The sequence below is a fragment of the Phaethon lepturus genome, unplaced genomic scaffold (genome assembly GCF_000687285.1).
Source record: "Phaethon lepturus isolate BGI_N335 unplaced genomic scaffold, ASM68728v1 scaffold6429, whole genome shotgun sequence".
In the NCBI taxonomy this organism is placed as follows: Eukaryota; Metazoa; Chordata; class Aves; order Phaethontiformes; family Phaethontidae; genus Phaethon; species Phaethon lepturus.
The window spans coordinates 1-6481 of NW_010565417.1; positions in this window are offsets into that span (position 1 = coordinate 1).

The following is a 6481-nucleotide window of genomic DNA, read 5'->3' on the forward strand; positions in this document are numbered from 1 at the left end:
GCGCAGAGCGCAGCTCGCCATGCCGGCCCGGCCTGCTCCCCGCCGCCCGACCAGTTCCCGTTGCTGGTGCTAGCCGGCTTTCCAAGACAAGGGCAAGGAAAATAGCCAGCTGCTTTTGAAACACTACGTGGTCACTAAAATGCAGTTTTATTATTTTGCGAGTTATCAGCAAAACAGCGAAATAGCAGCAGAACATCACACTCGCAGGCGAGGGTCAGCACAGCTCCTGCGCAACAGCACAGGGTGGGGAGGGGGCCGGGGGCATCCCTCCGCTCTGCCCGCTCCAGAGTGGCCTGGCTTCAGGCGCAAATCCAGAGCGCAGACCGAGTGCGCCGATGCCACTGGGAGAAAGACAGTCTACGAGCAAGAAAAGGAAGTTTTAACCATGTATTTCCCAGGTGTCATTAACCCAAAGAGAACTGCGAGCTTCCTACAAAGTAATTTCTCTGAGGCTTAGTGGAGTCCAAGTGGAAAAGCTCATCCCTTATTTTACTTCTAGCCGTGAAAAAAATCACCGTACTTAAGAAACTGCAGCGTGGGCCGTAGCTGCCCCAGGACTGTGTGCTTGGGGAGCGGCCGGTGGCTCGGTCCTGAGCGGGCAGGACCACAGCCTTCCTTCCAGCCTGTGGGTATGGGCTAGGGGAAACTGCAGGAATCTAGATCCTGGTTTCCAGAGGATGGCCGTCGGTTTTACAGCCTAAGAAGGCAGGTAACTTGCAGTAAAGCCATACAGCAGAGTTCAAACAGCCAGAGTTTGCTGATGTCCTCATATGGATAAACTAATAAAACATCAAATTAATTTAGCTAGGAAGGGGACAGCAATCGCAAGCCAAAGTTTACCACAATGATTCGCATTACAGCAACGAACATGAAGCTTAATCATAGCTGTACATCTCTACTTCCCTATAGAAAATGCTGTGCCCTCTCCACATGATGGATAGTTCATAACCGAGGGTGCGTGTAAGCAATGTCACTTTTCCCCCAGCAATGAAATCCCGGGTGAATCCCACATGCTTCTGCTCGGCAGCACAAAGAGCATCATGCCAGATTCCCCCAGGAGCAAACGGGCACAGTTCCTTCCCAGTCGGTGCAGCAACACCAGGTTGCTCCTGCAAAGGGCACGGCCTCTTGGGGACCTGTAACTAACCTAGGAAATAGAAAAACATTTCCGTTAAAATTACCCCATGTACTCAGTAGTACCTGGCTGAGGGGGATAAGAGCATTCCTTTTTCACTACCTAAAAACTCCTTCACTGAATCCATTACTCATTCTTATCAGCATCCCCTTCGTTCCTGGGCTATAAGCATATTTGAACTAAAAACTTCTCAAGTCCAAATCCACTCTGAGTGATGAGTATCTTCAAGGTCATAAATTAATGCAGGCAATTTCTATGTTACCTACATAAAAGTCTTCAGTGGAGGAGCAGTGACCATGAGACAGAGACACTTTATTAAAAGATAACGTTTGTCTGACCCCTCTGCAACCTCGTAGCCAGATAAATGTCTTATAAACAGGCTATTTTGTAGCAGATAGAGAAAAATTAGCATTTCCCTTGTTATAAAGAGGCTGGTAGTTGAAAACTGGACTATAATATTGTTAGTTTGCATTTTAATTTCATAATGTTGGCCCACAGAAAAACTATCATACAGAAAACCAAATAGCAAGCATTCTAAAATTTTCAAGTTAATTTCCAATTTCCTTCCCTTTGTGATTATCATACATGTTGTCGTATTTATTACAGCTGTTTGCTTTGTCACTTGTGGACCATCTTGAGGGAGCACAGCTCTTACAGCCAAGGGGGATCTGTTACTGATCATCTATGGCCAGGTACCAAGCTTCCAGGAGATGGCAAGGTGGGATTCCCTGGTGTCGGTAACAAAACAGAGTATGTATATACATAATATACACGTGTGTGTGCATGAGTACATATATCATAGAATCATTAAGGTTGGAAAAAGACCTCTAAGATCATCAAATCCAACCATCAACCCAACACCACCATGCCCATTAAACCATGTCCCAAAGTGCCACGTCTACACATTTTTTGAACACTTCCAGTGATGGTGACTCCACCACCTCCCTGGGCAGCCTGTTCCAATGCTTGGCCACTCTTCCGAGGAAGAAATTTTTCCTAATATCCAATCTAAACCTCCCCTGGCACAACTTGAAGCCATTTCCTCTCGTCCTATCGCTGGTTACTTGGGAGAAGAGACCAACATCCACCTCACCACAACCCCCTTATGCCAGGCTTATAGCTGGTGACTCTGCGAGGGACGGGGTACTGGCTGCTGTGAAGCAGCTCTGTGGTTTTGCTTACGCTCTAGGGCTGAAGCAAGCCGTTTGAATACCCCTGGCTGAGGCCACAAGGCAGCCACTCCTACTTCTACCGCTCGCAAAAAGAGATGGCAAGAAGATTTCTAAGATGGCATCATGAAATCACGGTGAAGAAAAATCAGGCTAAGTTCATCCTGTGCTGCAGCCTAATGGAATATCTTCTGTGTGGGACAGGCAACTGAAATGCAAAGGGTTTTATCCTCATTTGGGTATTCATTGCTGTTTTACTGGAATTTATTTATTTCACTGGCATACATAGATGTGTGTACATATACATGTACGTATATATAAGAGCTACATAACGAGAACCACATAGATTCAATATAGTACATCTAATTGCTTATTAAAATAGTATTTAATTTAAATACTGGTTGGCAAAAAAATATTCAAGTATGGAAAACCAAATATTTTTAAAAGTTCAAACTTTTCCTTTAACTACGTTAAAATATGCAAAAAAACACAGTAATTGCTAGAGTGCAGATAAGACAGAAAACCCAAACATTTGCATGCGAAATGGTTTACAGGGACAAAGTACATGCATGTTCTAAAGTAGAAACACAGCTGGATGATGAACAGCTAAGCTTTTAGAAAGAATAATTGAAATCTCAGCCTGAACATCAGCTTTGAATATCCCACTGGAATCAGATACCTTCTAGCAACTCCTAAATGCAGGCAAAAAAAAATGCCAGCTACATGTTTTCAATTTATTTTCCAGGGAGAAATTTTTGACTCCCAGATCTCCCCATCCCACTGGCAAGTTCAGGCAACGGTAACTAGCATGCATAGTTAACATAGTTTCGCTTTGATACAATGCATCCTATAAGCACGGCTATACAAACTTGATTGCTTTTGCACAATATTATATTCCCTAGCAAATTATCTAGAGATCTGGCAAGGAAATTTGACATAATATTCTTGAAAAAAACCAGAATATTTACATTTTGTTCAGGTGAGGGAATTTGTATTGTCTTGAATAAGTCTTTGGGGTAGTTTAAAATTCTATTTAAATACATAAATGCCTGGGTTTAGTTATCCAACACTTGCCCCCACTCTGGAAGTAAGAAAAATGACAACACTGAAAAATGTAGAGTTTTGCTTTCCTAAAATCTGATTCATTCCTATTAGTATTTGCAACATACGTTCCTTCCTCACATCCCCTCAAATTAGAACTGTTTCTGTAAGACTCAAAGACAAAGAACAAAGAAGATTAATGGAGCTTGTTCTTTTTAATTCCGCTTATCAAGCTGAAGCCTACCTAGTGTAACACCGTGAAATGGTCTTGCATTTTGCAAAGTTTCACTAGCAGTGAGACAACAAGGCAAAGAACGTGAAGCCTTCTGCAGTCAAAGGCAAGGAAGGTTGGTCACTTCTAACCTGAGGGGCTTTAAGATATATGACCAAATAGACATACGCTAAGGTCGGAGGCTTTGCAAGCTCTGGATGACATCCATTGGGGTGCAAAAGAAGAGGTGGTTCAGAAACAGGATAAAAAAGGACCAGAGCTCTTTTAGATGACTTGTCAAGAAGAGTCAGCATTGCTTTCTCCAACAAGGACATTGAAATAGAGGGGAGAGAGTGAGCAACCATCTTTTAAATGCCTACATGAGCATGCACATGAATAACACGCTGTGAGAAACTGTGGTTAATCCTTTGTCCTGTGAGCTGCTGTCCCTACACCTAGTCACACTGCAGGGGACACTAAGGGGTCTCCAGCAGCCTCTGCGGAGTAAACGAAAATGAGTCTTAGAGCTGCGTGAAGACTGGAAACTTCTCAGAGTCCTGCACCATGCCTATATTTTTCCACAGCAGGAGAATGCATATGCACATTCCCACACAGGGCAATGCCAAGCCGTGTTCCCTCTTAGTCCAGAAGCTGAGGGAACTCTCTCAGAGCAGGCTTTTATTGCAGAAGTCCCCATGCAACCTGCTGCAGAGAGAAAGTAAGGGTTTTCCCAGGAGTGCTGTGCCCTGAACAAGCAGAAAGCTAAGGCATGTCCAGCATCCAAGATGCAAAGGACATTTCAGCCATAGAGTTACGGGGTCCAGGAAAGGCTGCAGACCGATTAGTTCCCTGACTAACTGCAAAAACTAGAGCTCATTCTAAAGAAAACTTGCAGAACTGAGGAAAAAAAAAAAAATGTATCAGAAAAAACACTAATCTACGAGAGATCAAACAGAAGGTCACAGTGATCTCTGGAAGCATGGGCAAGCAGGAAAGCGCCCTGCCTGGGTTTGAAGGGAACCTTTGAGCAATCTTCTTGCAATGCAGGGACCTTGCTCCTGCCAAGACCCCTCTGCCAGCAAGGGGAAGGGCGGTCAGTCGTGTTCTGACCAGTAGAGAGAGACTGCTGGTATCTGAGAAGGAGAACAGAACAGCTGGGATTGAGTTCTGAGCAGTCTGCGTATCGGGACCAGTGTGTATCTATATTGTCTGAAGTCCCCTGTGTTTTTTTGCAGAGCACAAAGAGTTGTAGGCCAGCATACTAGCCCTTAAATTTAGCAGGATTAAACTGGTCCTAGGTGGCACTTAACACTTCCACTAGGTTTGTTCATCCCTCATGTAAAAAAATAAAAATCTAGTGCTTGCTTTAGCAGAAACCTTAAAGCAGCTGAAACGTTTTTTTCCCCTTATCTAGTTTTATCAGACTATAGTACCCAGAACCATCCCCATAGAGAGCTTTAAAGAACCAATTCTCTAAAGTTGTTTTATACACTACATAAACTTACTTTCTTAACTTTAAGCACAACGGCTATTTGGGATATATCCCAGTTTTTGACTGCACAACTCCCTTCCAGCAGCATTTTACAGCTATTCAACAACCATGTTCCTGGTGAGTTAAGAAGTGTTACAATCATGAACTATTTTACAACCCAGTGTGGTGGGGCAATGGGACAAACCTACTAGGCTAGTAGAAGCTGCCTCAGTAGCCCATTGAGCAAATGCATTTCAGGGCACCCCGAATACCTTGAAAGCAGAGTGATACAAAGCAATCTGCACAGTCATCCTGAATTTGAGAAAGCTGAACAGATTTAGTCACAAGTCCTGCACAGGTCTCCATCCGCCACTACAGTTAAGCAGGTAAAATGCCTAGTCCTTGGAATAGAGCAGAGATTATGACTTAGCCCTATCAGCCTCTTGTCAAAAGCATCCCTAGAAGAGGACTGGGAAGATAGGTTGGTAAGATACCCACATTGACTGTTGCTCTCCCTTTAGCCTAACTTCTTCACTGAAAAGACATGAAGGAGCAGGAGCTCATTCTTTCTCAGAAAAGGAAGCAGCAGAGCAGGTTTAACAAATGAAGTGCTTTTGAGGTGTTTTTTTTCTTCCTACTCTACACACAGCAACCTCAAACCTGAAGGAAAGTGCTAGCAGAAGCATTCTTACCTTGAGACTTCCAATCTCTCAAGGCAGAGAAAGTGTGAAGAGAAACATCATGTTCATTAGGACATGCAGAAAGGAAGCTGGTAGAACAAACCAACCATCTGATAAGACATCATGCAAAACCCTAAAAATTGATCAGGAATTAAAATCTTTCTTTTAATCCTTCACTTTTCCAGAACTTCGTATAACTGGAATTTAGTGGTTACAAGTAATGAAGAAGGGATAGAGTACCCTTCTTTGCCCCAGACTTCACTGTAGGCCAGGAGATCTAAGGTGATGGGACATGTTCTTCCCCCCTCATGCACTTGGTAGCATAAAAGGGGAGGGAACTGTATTCCTAGGGTGAAGTCTCCAGCTTAGCAGCAGTCTGAACATGTTGATCTCAAACTTTTTTCCCTGAAAGCTATTTTTAAACTAGTCTAAAAGTAGCTTTTCTTTTCTTTGATGCTTAATTAGCTCCAATTAAAACAGACTATATTTAAGTAGTATATGTTGAAGTTTGAATGGTGTTCATCAAAATACAGTAAGCAATAAAAACCTGCACTTATTTATAAATATGTGCCCTTTTTATCTCCTTAAGACTTTGAAAAGGATTTGGGTTATGAATCACAAACATCCCCCTCAGCATTAGAGCCTTATGAGTCAGGAAGATAGTCATCATTAATCACTTCTCAAGCATTTTTAACAAGGTGGTTCCAGCTTGCTGCATGTTTTCATTCACATCAGTCATTTACACAGCATAAAAGGTGTACCTAGCACTTCATT